Genomic DNA, 16,269 nt, shown 5'->3' with positions numbered 1-16,269 from the left:
GGTCAGACAACATTTGAACCGCTCTGTCCTGTGCTGGACTTGCCAGTGAGAGAAAGTTCTTGACCAAATAAAACAGGTTCAGAAAAGCGTCACAAAGTTAGTTTCAGGGACTGAAGCATCTTTCGTTGGAAGAAATGCTTAGAGGTCTGGGACTGTACAGCCTGAGGAAGAACAGCGTTGGTGGGATCGTACCCATATTTATAAATACCTTATGGGAGGGCATGAAGACAAGGGAGCAAAACTGTTCTCAGGAGTTCCCAATGACAAGACAAGGGGTGATGGACACAGCTACAAACACATCAAACTCCATCTGAGCCCTAGAAAATACTTTCTAACTGTGAGATTGGGCAAACCATGGAAGAGGTTGCTCAGAGAGACTGTGGAGTCTCCATCCTTGGAAAGGTTTGAAATCCACGTAGACAAGGTCCTGAGCACCCTGCTCTAGCTTACCCTGCCTCAGCTGGGAGGGGTGGGCTAGATGATAGCTAGAGGTCCCTTCCAAGCTCAACATTGCTTTGATTCTGTGAGAATAAATGAGAAAAGAAAGACAGAAAGAAATGAACAGGACATAACCTTGACTGCAAATATGGAGGGCCCAACCTGGAGCAGGGAAAAAGTGAGGAAGAAAGAGTGGCAGAGATGTTCTGTACTGATTGTAACCCCCCATTCACCATCCCCCTCTGCTTGTCTTGTGATTAGATGGGTAGCAGAGTTGGGAATGAAGGAGCAATTTCAGCCTGGAAAAAGTTGCAGGGTGGGGGAATTCTTTTATATACTTTTGTTATACTATCTCACAATCCAAATCTTTTTTTTTTTTTCCATTTTCCCTTACACCCAGTCTCAGCCTCCAAAGCTTTCCCTTTCTCCTTCTGTTTCCTCTACAAAGAAAAGCTTCATCCTCTCTGAAACTACCCTTCAAGCAGGTGCAGGCGACTATGACATTGCGCTGAGCCTCCACGTCACAAGGCCAAAGCAACCCAGGTCTCTCAGTCTCTCACAACAAGTCATGTGGTTAGGCCCCTTAACCCTGTCTTGGCAGGCATCCTCTGGACCTTCTCCAGTTCCTCCCCACTTCTGCAGAACATGGAGCCCCACACCAGGACACATTGTTCCACATGTGAACACAGCAGTGCTCAGGCCAAGGGAGATGTAACTCCCCTTGTCTGGGTGCTCCACTGGCTCCTTTCATGTGTAGCAACCATGGCTGCCTCCTCAGGGCCACTCCTCAGCCAGTCAACAACAAGTTTGCCCTGATACATGGGATTATTCTGCCCCTGATGCAGGACTGGCCACTTCTTGTAAAACTCCATGAGGTTTCTGCTGGCCAAATCCCAGATATTCTCAAGGACTCCATGAACCAAAGCTTCACAGTGTCAGCTATTAATGTGTGTTTGTAGGTGGCTCACCCTGTCCTGTGGTGCCTCTAACAAGAAGACAGCACAAGGAATGGCAGGACATGATGCATATTAAAAGGAGGCACTAATTTAGTGGATTGTTGACCAAAAAAACAATTCCTGACGCAGCCATCCTAGAAATATGAAATGAGGGCACTGGGTAAGCAAAGCCACAGCCAGTGGGCAAAGGGAAAACAGAGGCTGGCTTCTTGTATGAGAGGATTTGAGGATGATGAAAGAGAAAATCTTGGGAGGGAGGAAAAAGGAGAAAAGAAAGGCAGAGGGGAAGCAAGTGGTACAGTCAGGATTGTTGGTGGGCACCTGTCAAGTAGCTCTCAATCGGAGTGGGGACATCAGCGTAGCTGCGCACACCTCTGATGTGCGTATAACAGGAATGCACATAGCTTGGGGAGAAAACAGGAGGCTTTAGGAGTCTGTGGGCCGTTCTTGAGCTGTAGTCTCACTTTGATATAGGAGACATGGTCAGCTCACAGCACAGGAGTGTGGCCATGGATGGATGCGGGCTCTTTAGGAAGGACGGAGGGGAAGAAGATCAGAGCGGAGGGGAAGTTGCTCTGTATGTGGGCGAGCAGCAGGAAAGCATGGAGCTCTGCTTGTGGCAGATGATGAGCCAGATGAGAGCTGATGGGTTTGTAATAGTGGGGAGACCAATGACATTGCAGTCGGTGACTGCTATGGACCAACCATATTATGAAGAAGCCTAATGAGGCCTTCTTCAGACAAGTAGAAGAGGCCTCTCCTTTGCAGGACCCTGGTCTTTGTGGGGGACATTACCCAGCCAGACATTGTCCTGAGGGGCAGCACAGCAGGGTCAAAGACACCCAGGAGGTTTCTGGAGGGCACCATTTCTGTGGATATGATTTGTTATGATTGGTTGGAAGAATTGGCCACCCCTTCCAGTTTACCTGGAAGTACATCTGACCCAGAAGGCCCTTTAATAAAAGCTGATGGAATGAGCACTTCGAGTTTCAATGTGAACAGACAGAAATAAAAAAGGCTGAGTCGAGGTCCCCGCACTTTACCAGGCTGCAGAACAAGCTCTGACACGTCTGGTCATGGGGAAGGTCAAGAAGGCAGAGGGGCACCCGAAGGGTGGGGAGGACATTGACAAGCTGGAACATGGCCTCCTGCAAGGAGGCTGCCAAGAGGCCCCCAGGACAAATCCTTCAACTTGCAAAGAAGAGCCCAATCTTGTCAGCCTAACTGGAAGGCCTCCACACCCCAGCCCAGCCCAGCAGGATGGCCGCACAGCATTACTGGGCTCTTCTTAGTGCTGCAAGACACAGGCAATGCTGTCTGCAAACATGGAAAACCAGCACAAAATGCCAACTTCTGAAGAATATGTGCATGGGGACAATATGGGAAAGACCCAAAGGAGATCCCCCAAAAGACCTTGTGAACCAGAGGAGCTAGCCAATGAACCCATGAACCACAAAGTGGATTTCCCAGTGTCACACAAGGAGGAAGGGTGCTGGGGGAAAATACCCTTTCCCCATGGTTGTGGGGGAACTCACGGCTATCTGAAAGAGCATTGTGGGGCACATCTGTTGCTCCATGTTTGGCCTTATCTTCTTGTCTTATGTATAGGCACAGTAGACTGTGTGTATGCCATGTTGAAGGGCAGGGAAGGAGGTGGTGGTAGAAGATGAAAATGCCTTGAATATTGCAGGACCTGCCTTGATCAGGAGAGCTGGAGAACATCTTGTTCAGAGGTCTCTTGCGGCCTGAGTTACTCTACGATTCAATTAATTTTTCGCTTGGAGAGGTCTTTGAATACAAAAGAGGCCAAGGAAGAAGTAAAGAGAAAGAGGCGAAAGTAGACATATAAAATGTGCCACAATTATATTGTAGTGCCTCTGAGTAATGTTTATCCTTTTGAAACATCGGTAAGAAATGTACTTTGATAAATGCGTGCACAAAAATATTGACATAGAGTGTGAGTGTAATGAGCTTTGGGGAGACCTTATAACGGCCTTCCAAGCCTTGAATATCAACAAGAAAATGAAGCCAGGTTCTTCCCTTCCATCATGAATTATTTGGTGCTTCCATCTACCATGGATCTTGCCTACATGATGGGAGTGAAAACACCCAGCTTCTGGTGACCACTGAAGTCAGGTAGAAAGAAGTTTCGGCAGATGACCTGTGGCTTTCTTGTGCCATTCCAGCGGTTGTTGCTCAGATGAAGGGGTGCTTGGCAGGTACCCCAAAAGAGGCCCGATGACGTCCTGTTCTTCAGCTTTTCTGTTCTTTTTCTCTATATCCCCACTCATAATTTCTTCCCCTTGAAGATGCTTGTACTCTCCCATGTAAACAACACTTCTCTTTTACCGTTTCCTCATTGGCCTTAGTTTTGTGTCCTTTGTACACACATTTAGGGTGAAAAATGCCAAATCTGGTGAGCCACCTGCACACACACATTAACAGCTGTCAAACCAGAGCCTCACTCCAGGGGGACATTGAAGAATTCTGCAATTCAGTCAGTAGAAAGCTCATGAAGTTTCACCATGACAAGTGGTCAGTCCTTTATCAGGGGCAGAAGAAGCCCACAAATGAGGGCAGGCTGGGACCTGAACAGCTCAGGAGTGTCCCTGAGGAGAAGGGCCTGGCCATGAAGAAGAATGCCATAAGAGCCAGTAGCACATGCTCAAAGTTAATCAGGCCAAATGCAAACTGGGCTGCATTAGGTGGAGTATGGCAAGGCAGACAAGGGAGTGAGAATGCCCCTTCACTCAGCACTTGTGTGGCCACATCTGGACTAGTGTGTCTGAGCTTGGGGGTCTTTGTTCTGGAGAAGTGGGGCAGAGCTGGAGAGGGTCCAGAGGAAATCTTCCAGGGGTTTGGAGCATCTGTGGAGAGGCTGAGGGAGCTGGGCTTCATTAGCCCGGTGAATTAGAGGCTCAGAGCTGTTTAGCAGTAGTCTGCAACTGTGTGTAGGATGGTTTAAGAGGTAATGCTGTTTTGTTGCATAGTGGGAACAGAAAGCAACCTACACAAAATGCACCTTGGAAGGTTCCGACTGGATGAGAGGAAACAGAAATCACAATCATAGGGTCATGCTGTGGTGCCAGAGGCCACCCAGAGGGAGTCTAGATCAGCCCATGACATTGTATGACAAGGAACAGCCAGCAATGGGTAGAGATACACCAGTGAAGTCATAGAAGTGCTGGGATAGGAGCTAGGTGGGAAAGTAAGATGGGTGTCTACAGCTTGAAAAAAACAAACAGATGCAGGCATGCGGAAGTTCTGGACAGCCTGCAGTGGAGATGGCCAAGAACTCATGAAAGGCTGAAGGACAACACAAGACCAAGGTCTCTGGCCTCTTGGCTATGACAGTTGCGTCAGCCCCTGAGGCCTACAATGAGATATTCTATATTGAGACTCTGGTGTTTGTTTCCTCCTCACCCCTTGTTAGGGAAACCGAGTTGTGTTGTACAGTTCGTATGCTTGGAATTGCTCACCCTCACATCCCGCTGACCCTGGAAGACCCCTGAGCCATATCTGAGGGACAGGGTCTGCCTTCCCAGAGCTTGGGGGTCAAGGCTTTGCCCTTCTGCTTCATCAAACAAAACAAGGGTTTTCTCAGCATTACAGCCACCTGCACAGTGCCTTTGCCTACCTGCAATCACAGCCTCCAATTATCTGCTCTAATGAGTCCCTGGGGAGCCTTTGTCAGTAATGGCCCTCAGTGGGGCCCATTAATGCTTCCAGGTACTTGGAGTTTTGCTTCTGACTTCCTGAGAAACTTATTCTATCTTCTCTCAGTACCTGAGGCTCATGGACTCAGCACCAAATACACCTTGGGGCTCGTTAAAATACAGAAATCCCTAAAGACCCGTGTCTCTTCCTGTAAATTTGTTCAAGTTTTCAAGACTTCTACAGCCAATTAAAGAGGTTTCATAATCTAGTTAAGGAGGAAGCTTTCTACGTGCATGTAACTAAAATGATCTTTTATTTGAAAGGGTAGTCTTCATTGCCTTTAAGTTTAGCAAAGAGGTGATACAAGCATTCTCTAAGGAGATTTGTCCAGGGTGTCTCCTAAGGAGATCTAGACAGCTAGAGGAAAAAGTCCCTTAAGGTCTGACACTGTACGGGGAACCTTGCTCCTCACCTCCCCAACACCACCATTTCTGTTGTTGGCCAGCTGGGTCTTACATCAGTCTTCCTTTCCTCAGACTTCTCCACTGAAGTCTGCAACTGGATGTTACAGCTCCATTGCATCATCTCCCACCTGCTCTCCTTTGAGAACTGGCTGCACACAGGCACAGAAGAATTTTTCCTAGTTTTAAGGAAAGATACTTAAAGCACGAGCAGTTTTTAATAAACACCAAAACACACTCTGTGACCATATGCTAACTACAAGCTTTATCTAATGAGATTGCTGTCTACAAGGGGTAATCTTATGAGAAAAGTTTTAGATAAATAGATACAAAAAGATAGACTTGAACATAATGAAAGAGTTGCCTAAGGAGGCAATTAGACTACTGAAAGACAGGCAAGCTTTTAACTCCCTGCATCTCAAAGCAGCTTCATAGGTGGGAGGTATCTGAATGAACAAAGATGAAGAGGATGAGAAAAGCAGAGAATAATGGAAAGGTCTAGATGGTAGGCATTGAATGTGTATGAAAGATTTTATTAAAAAAAACCACATTCTGTAACAGGCAGTATAGTGGTAAGGAAGTTACAGGAGAAGATCAATATTTCTTTGCATATCCCAGGAAAATGCCATATGAGCCAGTGGGCCTCACTTTTCAAATACAGAGTGGAGAAACTATAGAGAGTCCAGAGGAGGACTAAGATAGAGCTACAGACCTAAAGCACAAGTTGTTAGGACAGTCTCAGGAAATTGGGCTTCTCTAGCTTCTGAAGGATGCATGGGGCATGCTAGTAAGAGCCGACAGCTACCTGGAGAGATCATGAAGTCAAGCTCATTCTGCAGCAGGCAATGATATGACAGGGGTAACAGCCTGTAGGAAGGAGTAGGAGGAGTGTTGGTTTGATCTCCGTATTTGGTGATCTCCAGGTTTCAACTCTGCAAAGTTACAGCCAGCCTGGAGGCTGCACTAGAGACCCCCCAGCAGTCTCTTTCCCATAGCCCTCCTAGGACGCTGTGTCTTGCCATACACTGTACAAGAAGATATTAAGCTACAGGTGAGGATCTTTACCTCATATACTCATAGGCCTGACCAGGGTGGAAGAGAGCTTAGGAGGGTGGTAGTCTGACGCCAGGCCATCTTTCACATCAAACCAGCTTGCTCACTAAATGTCACCATCCACAAAGAGAATCTATACATGAACCAGGCTTGCAAACAACCATGACAAAAATGAAAATGAGGCATTTGATCATCTTCATGAACACAGCTATCAGTAGGCCATGTCTCTGAAGATACCCAGAAACATCCACCTCCATGTCCAGCTGAGTGGGATTCTTCTGCAAGTATCCTGGCATATCTCCAGACCAGGGGGTGGTTTAGGCTGTGAGGACAACTGAAAGAAAACCTCTGACTTGGGCACTATTAATCTAATTTCTAGAAGAGAGGGAGATGAAGGTATCTTGGTGTTTCATGTTTCTTTCTGTAGATTTCAGACCGCAGAGACAGTGACATATTTGAACTAGCATAGCCTTTAGATTGTTTCACAGGTCAGGGCTCTGCTCCCTCATTTCAAGCACTGACACCCAGAAAGCTATCCTGCCTTTCCTTTCTTTCCTCCCAATACTGGACCAGTTGATGGGAAGAAAGGAAGCAGAAAGGCCTCAGGCCTCTGTGAATCAACTTGGAATTCCACAACGTCATTTCATTGTATACGCAATAAAGAATAAGGTGGAAGTGAGTGTGCAAACCAAAACCAAAAAAGGTCCAGAGAGAGGCAAAGATATGCCTGGAAACCTGTACACCTAACACAGAATCATATAAACATAGAATGGTATGGGTTGGGAGGGACTTTATGGATCACCTGCTTCCAACATCCCTGTCATCGACACCTTCTACTAGAACACATTGCTCAAAGCCCCGTCCAATCTGGCCTACAACACTTCCAGGGAGGGGGCATCCACAACGTCTCTGGGCAACATTTTCCTGTGTTTCACCACCCTCTTAATGAAGAATTTCTACCATACACCTAATCTAAACCTACCCCCTTTTACCTTGAAGCCATTACCCCTTGTCCTGTCACTACATGCCCTTGCAAAAAGTCCCTCTCCAGCTTTCTTGTAAGCCACTTCAGGTACTGAAAGGCTGCTCTAAGGTTTCCCATGAGCCTTCTCATCTGCAGGCTGAGCAGCCCCGAGTCTCAGCCTTTCCTCATAGGAGAGGTGTTCCAGCTTTCTGGTCACTTTTGTTGCCTTCCTCTGGATCAGCTCTAACAACTCCACGTCTTTCCTGTGCTGAGTGCTCCGGAGCTGGACACAGGACTCCAGGTGAGGTCTCATCAGAGCAGAGCAGAGGGGCAGAATCACCTCACTCGACCTGCTGGCCATGCTTGTTCGATGCAGCCCAGGATACCTTTGGCCTTCTGGGCAGCGCACACTGCCAGGTTATGTTGAGTTCCTCATCAACCAACACCCCCAAGTCCTTCTCCTCAGGGCTGCTCTCAATCCATGTCTTGCCCAGCCTGTATTTGTGCTTGGGACCTTGCACTTGGCCTTGATGAACTTAATGAGGTTTGCTTGGGCACACCACTCCAGCCTGTCCAGGTCCCTCTGAATTACACTCCTTCCCTCCAGTGTGTCAACCACACCACACTGCTTGGTGTTGTCAGCAAACTTGCTGAAGAAGCACTCAATTCCACTGTCCCTGTTGCCGACAAAAGTGTTAACCAGCACCAGTTCCAACACCTATCCCTGAGGAACACCACTCATCACTGGTCTCCACTTGGACATTAAGCTATTGACTGCAACTCTTTGAGAGCAACAATTCAGGCAATTCCTTACCCATTGGGTTGTACATCCATCAAATCCATATCTCTCCAGTTTAGAGCAAGCATGTCATGCGGGATAGTGTCAAATGCTTTGCTGAAGACCTGGCAGATGTCACCAGTTGCTCTTCCCTTACCCACCAACGTAGTGACCCTATCACAGTAGGCCACCAAATATTTCAGGCACCATTTGCTCTTAGTGTAGCCATGTTGGCTGTCACCAACTGCCTCCTTCTTTTCCAAGTGCATTAACATAGTTTCCAGGACGATCTGCTCCAGGATCTTGCCAAGCACACAGGTGAGACTGACTGGCTTGTAGTTCTCTGGGTCTTCCTTTTTACTCTTTTCAAAAAAGAGGATTATGTTTCCTCTTTTCCAGTCAGTGGGGACTTCACCGGACTGCCACGACTTCCCGAATATGATGGACAGTGGCTTAGCAACTTCATGGGCCAGCTCTCTCAGGACCTGCAGATGCATCTCATCAGGTCTAATGGACTTGTGCACCTGCAGGTCCCTCAGATGGTCTGGAAACTGATCTTCTCCTGCAATGGGCAGTTTGTCATTCTCCCACTCCCTGCCTGTGCCTCCTGCAGACTGGGTGATATGGCTGGAGCACTTGCCAGTGATGACTGAGACAAAAAAGAAGTCATGGAGTACCTCAGCTTTTCTTGTTGTCCTTACATCCCTGACCAGATTTAATTCTATCAGGGCTTTTGCTTTCCTAACCTGATCCCTGGCTGCTCAGACAATGCCTCTGTGTTCCTCCCAGGCTACCTGTCCTTGCTTCCATGCTCTGTAGGCTTCATTTTGTGCTTGAACTTGTCCAGGAGCTTTTTGTTCATCCATGCAGGCCTCCTGGCATTTTTGTCCAACTTCCTCTTTGTTGGAATGCATCGCTCCTGAGCATGGAGAGGGTGATCCCTGAATATTAACCAGCTTTCTCAGGCCCCTCTTCCCTCCAGGGCTTTATCCCATGGTACTCCACTGAGTAGGTCCCTGAAGAGGCCAGAGTCTGCTCTCTGGAAGTCCTGGGTAGTGAGCTTGCTGTTCACCGTCCTCACCACCCTAAGGATCTAGAACTCCACCATTACTTGGTCAGTGCAGCCAAGGCTGCTCTTGAGCTTTACATTCCCCACCAGCCCCTCCTTCTTGGTGAGAACAAGGGCCAGCATAGCACCTCTGCTCATGGGCTCCTTTATCACTCAGAGAAGGAAGTTATTATCAGCGCAGTCCAGGAACCTGTTGGATTGATTATGCCCTGCTGTGTTGTCCTGTCAACAGATATCAGAGAGGTTGAAGTCCCCCATGAGGACCAGTGCTTATGAATGTGAGGCTGTTCCTACCTGTTCATAGTGGGTTTTGTCTGTTCGATCTTCCTGGTTGGGTGGCCTATAGCAGATCCCCACTATAATGTCACCTGTCCCTGCCCTGCCTTTAATCCGGACCCATAAGCTCTTGGTCAGCTCCTCCTCCATCCCCAGGCAGAACTCCGTGTGCTCCATTGACATGGAGGGACTCATCCCCTCCTCATCTCCCTTTCCTGTCCTTCCTAGAAAGCCTGTATCCTTCCATTCCAACACTCCAGTCACAGGCGCCACCACACCACGTCTCCGTCATGCCAATGACATCATAGCCCTGCAGGTGTGCACACATCTCTGACTTCTCTTGTTTATTCCCCATGCTGGTTGCATTTGCATAGAGGCATTTAATTTGGATCCCCAATGAAGCTGACCTCCTCTCTGGAGCTCCTTTATTCTGCCCTTCAGGTGCTCTCCTGGTCACCTGTGCTCCTTCTCCACACTCTGGGCGTCTACTGCTGGGACTGGCATCAAACTGGTAGCAGTGGGATGCATTGAAGTTCCCCTTCCCCCCAACAACTGCAGTTTAAAGCCCTCTTCACCAGCTTGGCAAGCCTCTGACAGAAGATGCTTTTCCCTTTCGCTGTCAGATGGACCCCATCAGCCCCCAGGAGACCAGGTTTCTCAAAGCGATTCCCATGGTCTAAGTAACCAAACTGCCGACTGTGGCACCAGCCCTGTGACCATCTGTTGATTGGCCAGATTCAAGAGGCCCTCTCAAACCTCTTCCCTTTGACCGGGAGGACTGATGCAAAAAACTACCTGCACTCCAGAGTGTCTCACTGTTGCTCCCAGGGCCCTGAAATCCTTCTTTATACTCCTCAGACTGCTCCTGGCTGTATCGCTGGTGCCCAAGTGAGACAAAGGCAGTGGATAATAATCCATGGACTGTACGAGGCTTGGTAGTTTCTCGATGGTGTCCCTGATACGAGCCCCTGCTAAACAGCCCACCTCTTCGAAGAGTGTGTTGGGTCAGCAAATGCGTGCCTCCATACCCTTCAGCAGAAAGCCACCTACTACTACCACCCGTCACTTTTTCTTAGTTGCACTGGTTTTATTCGGGGTGCAGATTGGGCTGCCTTACATGGCTCCAGCATCTCTCCCGATGTGACGGGCCTTTCCTCTTCAGTTCACAGAGCGGTGAAGCGATTCTGCAAGGGCACCTCTGGGTTCGGGGGAAGTCTCTTCCTCCTGCTGGTCTTTGCTGTTGCAAGCTTCCATACTTCTACACTAGCGCCCCCCCTCCCCTCTGTGTGTGTCAGTGGGGGAGCTTTTGGTTCTTTGTCCATGGGTATCAGCATGGACTGCACTTGGAACCAGCTATCTGTCTCCTTCTCAGCCTCCCTGTTTTTGGGTGCTCATGGTTCCTTAGGAGAACCCCTGAGGTGTCCATGGGTCCCTCAAGCCCTTGGGTGCCCATAAAGACGTTGGATGCCCAACCCCTGGGCTCCTGGGAGAGGATCTTAGGTGTCCATGGGTCCCTCAGCCCCGTGAGTCCCCATAAAGATGTTGAATGCCCTATCCCTGGGTTCCTGGGAGAAGATCTGAAGTGTCCATGAGTCCCTTAACCTTTGGTAGATGTTGGGTGCCCATCATTCCTCAACTCCTGGAGTTCCCAGGAGAACCGTGATGTGTCCATGGGTTCCTCATCCCACAGCAGGTCGCCACCTGAGCACATATTTCGCAGGCAGGTCTGGAGCCTGTCCCTGCCCCAGGAGGAAGGTCTAGGCACTTTCTGCAGTCTGAGCTCTGCACTGTGGCCTCTCCCTTCAGCAGCTCCGTCTGGGTGGAGGCATCGGCCACCACCGGGGTAGACGGTGCAGACCCCTCAGCCAGAGCTGCAGCCTTTGCTCTCAGACGAGTGCCCACTATTCTGCCTTGGGGGTCAGGTAGGATGAATGCCCTTGACCTGTGCAGTTGGTCACAGAGCCGTGCCCGGTTGCTGGGTTGTGTGTCCTGCAGGTCTCCTACTCGCGCAGTGGAATTACCCTCCTTCAAAGAGGTGCCCTCCCTGCGCCCCCCGCCTCGTGGAGCCCTGGCAGGAGAGGGGTTTGCTGTCCCACATCACTCTGCAGCACTGTCCGGGCTGTGACAGAAATTAAGCCCGTCTCCAAGCAGGACAAGCTGCTGCTGCTAAGTCCTTGAGGGAGGACAGCCTGTGATCCAACCAGACTGTGGAAAACATTCTGGGGGTGACCGGTGTGCTGGTTTTGGCTAGGATGCATTTATTTTCTTCATAGTAGCTTGCATGTGGCTATGTTATTGATTCGTGCTGAAAATAGTCTTGATAACAGAGGGATGTTTTGGTTTTTGCTGACCAGTGCTTACACAGAGTCAAGGCCTTTTCAGCTTCTCATGCCACCCCACCAGCAAGTAGGCTGGGGGTGCACAATGAGTTGGGAGGGGACACAGCCAGGACAGCTGACTGCAAAGGACCAAAGGGATACTCCAGACCACATAATGTCACACTTCGTAATTAAAACCTGGGGAAAGACAAAGGGAGGGAGGGAAAATTCAGGCATTTTGGTGTTTGTCTTCCCAACGGCAGTCACATGTGTGATGGAGCCCTGCTTTCCTGAAGATGGCTGAACACCTGCCTGATGAGGGGAAATAGTAAATGAATTCCTTGTTTTGCTTTGCTTGCATGCACAGCTTTTGCTTTACCTGTTAAACTGTCTTTATCTCAACCCACAAGTTTTCTGACTTTTACTCCTATCATTGTCTCCACCATACTGCTGGGGGAGAGTGAGCAAGCGGCTGTGTGGTGCTTAGGTAGTGGCTGGGATTAAACCATGACAACTGGTTAGACAGCAGCTCTGCAGAGAAGGACCTTGGGATCCCACAGCACAAAAAGCTGAGCATGAGCCAGCTGTGCAGTCTTGCAGCAAAGGCCAACAGCCTCCATGGCTGCACCAGGAAAAGCATTGCTGGCTGGTGGCGGGAGGTGACCCTTCCCCCCTGCTCAGCACTGGTGAGGCCACAGCTGGAGGGCGGTGTCCAGTGCTGGGCTCCCCAGTACAAGAATGCTGTTGACCTACTAAAGCAAGTCTAGCAAAGGGCTGCAATGGTGCTTTAGAGGGCTGAAGCATCTTTCATAGGAAGAAGACAGGGTCTCACTCTTGTGCAACTTTGATGTTTCACTTGCTTCACCATGATGCCTGGCTCTGCACTGTGAGCACCCTGCTGCGTGCCCCTACCCCGCACAATCATGCACCTTAGCACTACACTGGCGTTTTCCCCTCCCAGGCACTTCCCCACCCAGCCTAGCCCATACCCAGCTTTCCACACCTTCCCTGCCCTCTCCCCAGCCCAGCCAGGCAGAGCAGCCCGGTCTGGGCTGGCCCCACGGCTCTGCCTACCACTGGGTGCTGCAGAGCTCTGGGCACTCAGCTTACAGCCCCAGCCCCTCTGAAGGGCAGAGCAGCTTTTGGGTGGCAGAGAGGGGTCTCAGCCTTCCCATCATCTCCAGGGCTGCTGATTGCAATGACGATACAAGGAAACAGAGGCCACCCACTCTCAGGCTCTCCTGCAGTCATATTGCAGATGATCCTCAAACCACATTGCATTTGACCTGTTCTCCGCCCTAGCTAGCTCTCCTCCCCAGGACAACACCAGAGCCCTGGGGCTCCACAGGCACCTCCTGCTTCTCTCCAGCCTCTCTTCCCTTTGACTGCTGGGTCCCCAACTTATTCCCATGGCACCCTTGAGTCCCTGTTTATGGATACCTCGATTCAGTGCTTTACCTTTGGGGGACTACACCTTTGAGGGTGTATCACCTTGTATTGATTTGCCTGCATTCAAACCCAGTCCAGGGCACATAGTGAGCCCTTATCCTCTCCTGACCCCTCCAAACTTATTTTTGAGAGACACTTGTATATACCTTCAGTCTTGATACATGTGAAGCAGCCTGAGGAGGTAATATGGATCCCATGCAGCATCTGCACTGCCACTAGACACCAAGAAGAGAGACCTTAAAACCAGAACTTTCAGTCCAATCAAATCCAATGGTACTGTAAGCTTTACCCCAATCACAGGAAGAAGACAAAGAAAAAAGACTCTTTCAAGTACCAATTGCTTGACGAATTTCTTGGCAGCACCTTTGGAGGAAGGGCCCAACCTCCAGGCACTGCAACTGGGAGATGCCCTTTTATCGAACAGCTGCTATTGGACATGACATATCTGAACACAGTACTGTGCAAGTGTCAGACACAATAGGATCAAACCTCAAGACAATGAGTATAAGCCCAGAAAAATATTTCTAAGTAGTATTACCACAAGAGAAAAAAGCAGACTCCTGGGTCTACGATTAACTGGGCAATGTGCAGAGAAGGGGAGATAGGTGACTGACACTGAAACAGCTTTCAGTGAGTCAGTTTCCTTAGAGCATCCTTGAGCTCTTGGTTCCTCATGGTGTAGATGAGGGCATTCACTGCTGGAGGCACCACTGAGTACAAAAATGACACCACCAGGTCCAGGGATTGGGAGGAGACAGAGGGGGGCTTCAGATGGGAAAACATGTCAGTGCTGAGAAACAGGGAGACCACGGCCACGTGTGGGAGGCACGTGGAAAAGGCTTTGTGACACCCCTGCTCAGAGCGGAACCTCATCACAGCCCTGAAGATCTGCACATAGGAGAGCACAATGAAAAGAAAACAGCCAAAAGCTAAGCAGCAACTAACCAGGAGAAGTCCAGCTTCCCTGAGGTAGCCATCTGAGCAGGAGAGCTTGATGATTTGGGGAACTTCACAGAAGAACTGATCCACAGCATTGCCCTGGCAAAGGGGGATTGAAAATGTGTTGGCAGTGTGCAGAAAAGCATAGAGGAATCCAGTGCCCCAGGCAGCTGCTGCCATGTGCACACAAGCTCTGCTGCCCAGGAGGGTCCAATAGTGCAGGGGTTTGCAGATGGCCACATAGCGGTCATAGGCCATGATGGTTAGGAGGGCATACTCTGCTGCGAACAAGAAGATGAAAAAAAAGACCTGTACAGCACACCCCATGTAGGAGATGGCCCTGGTGTCCCAGAGGGAATTGGCCATGGCTTTGGGCAGAGTTGTGGAGATGCAACCTAGGTCGAGGAAGGCGAGGTTGAGGAGGAAGAAGTACATGGGGGTGTGGAGGCGGTGGTCGCAGGCTATGGCAGTGATGATGAGGCCGTTGGCCAGGATGGCAGCCAGGTAGATGCCCAGGAAGAGCCAGAAGTGCACGAGCTGCAGCTCCCGTGTGTCTGCGAATGCCAGGAGGAGGAACTGTGTGATGGAGCTGCTGTTGGACATTTTCTTCCTCTAGGAAAAGGGCTCTGTCATAGGAGGAAATGACAGTGACCCGTCAGGGGAGACTTATCTGAGCAAAAGCAAAGCCATTTCTCTTACACATTCTCCCTGCTACACACACTGATTTTATTTACTAGGAGGTGTTCCTTCAGTTCTGGGGCTGGAGCTTGGGCTGTTGTTGACTGAATGTGCCATAAGGAGCCGGGCCTTTGGCTGCTGGCTGCCGGCTGCCGAGAAGTCGGCTCTGCTCTGCAGCAGTGGGTTCAGGGGAAAGGTGGGGGCAGGCGCCTGATCTGTTTTTTGGTTTAGTCAGATGAATCCACTCCCAGCACAGAAGGACATGTCAGCATCTGCACTCCCCATGCTTAGGAACAGGGATGGCACAAGGCAGTTTGAGAGGTTTGGGTATTTTAACAGCTCCTGTCGTATTAGCTGGGGAGTGTTCTTGGGTGTCAGAAATCCTCAGCATTTCTGCTGCCCTCAGGGAGAACAGAGTGAGCCCTGCAAGGTAAGAGGATTGTCTATGTCTTACTGCAGAGTGAAGGGACCTGGTCTGTCCCTGTCTCCTGCTCCCAGTTGTCCTGGGCTGCCACCTTTCTCAGACAGAGAGTGATCATACTCTCATGTTACCCTGAAGAGTAACATGAGTTACAAGAGTAACTACCAGACACTGCTGAGAGCACAGGGATCCACTGCTGAGCACAAAATGTCTCATCTTTTCTTTAGGTCTCAGCAGCCCATTTCTAGACCAGGACGCTTACAGCTGAGTTTGCCAACCCAACAGTATTTCCTCAGTTGGAGAGCCTTTGTCTTCTCCACAGGGCTTTCAGATAAAACAGAGGTGCTATAGGACAGGGTGGCATCCTGCAGGGCAGTTCAAAGCTTTGAGGAACACCTCGAATAGATAGCCAAGTGGCCTAATGATGGCATCTCAGTAAGATTCATCTCGTACACCTGGCTCCATGGACTTCATTGACCAGATCTCCACAGGTTAGAAGAAAGCTGGGACAAATTTTCCCATGGACAGACCTGCACAAAAGGACCAACAAGATCTGTGTGTGACTTTGCAGCTGAAACTCTCATCCTCAGAGAGTCTAACAGCACAAAAAAGAACAATAACACAGACAGGTTGAGAAACAAGGAAAAGTACAATGAAAGTCCAGATGAGAGAGGCCTGCAGAGAGGCAGTCAGGCACTCGGGGCAGCGTTCCCCTGACCCAGCTGTGCACGCCATCTCCCAGACCCCTGGATTTCCGGGCAGCTGCTCTCAGCCCCTGTGCTCTGCAGAGGGAACTGGGCCCGTGGCTGGAG

General features: G+C 49.8%; 1 pseudogene; it reads right to left on the bottom strand.

Annotated features, from left to right (window-relative positions):
- Nucleotides 1-3,842: 3,842 nt before the first annotated feature.
- Nucleotides 3,843-15,048, bottom strand: LOC142365078 (olfactory receptor 14J1-like; annotated as a pseudogene).
- Between the last annotated feature and the right edge of the window lie 1,221 nt (nucleotides 15,049-16,269).

This window comes from Opisthocomus hoazin, chromosome 31, assembly GCF_030867145.1.
Source record: "Opisthocomus hoazin isolate bOpiHoa1 chromosome 31, bOpiHoa1.hap1, whole genome shotgun sequence".
NCBI lineage: Eukaryota > Metazoa > Chordata > Aves > Opisthocomiformes > Opisthocomidae > Opisthocomus > Opisthocomus hoazin.
Note: the sequence above shows the minus strand (reverse complement) of the source record. Positions and strands in the feature narration are given on the sequence as shown.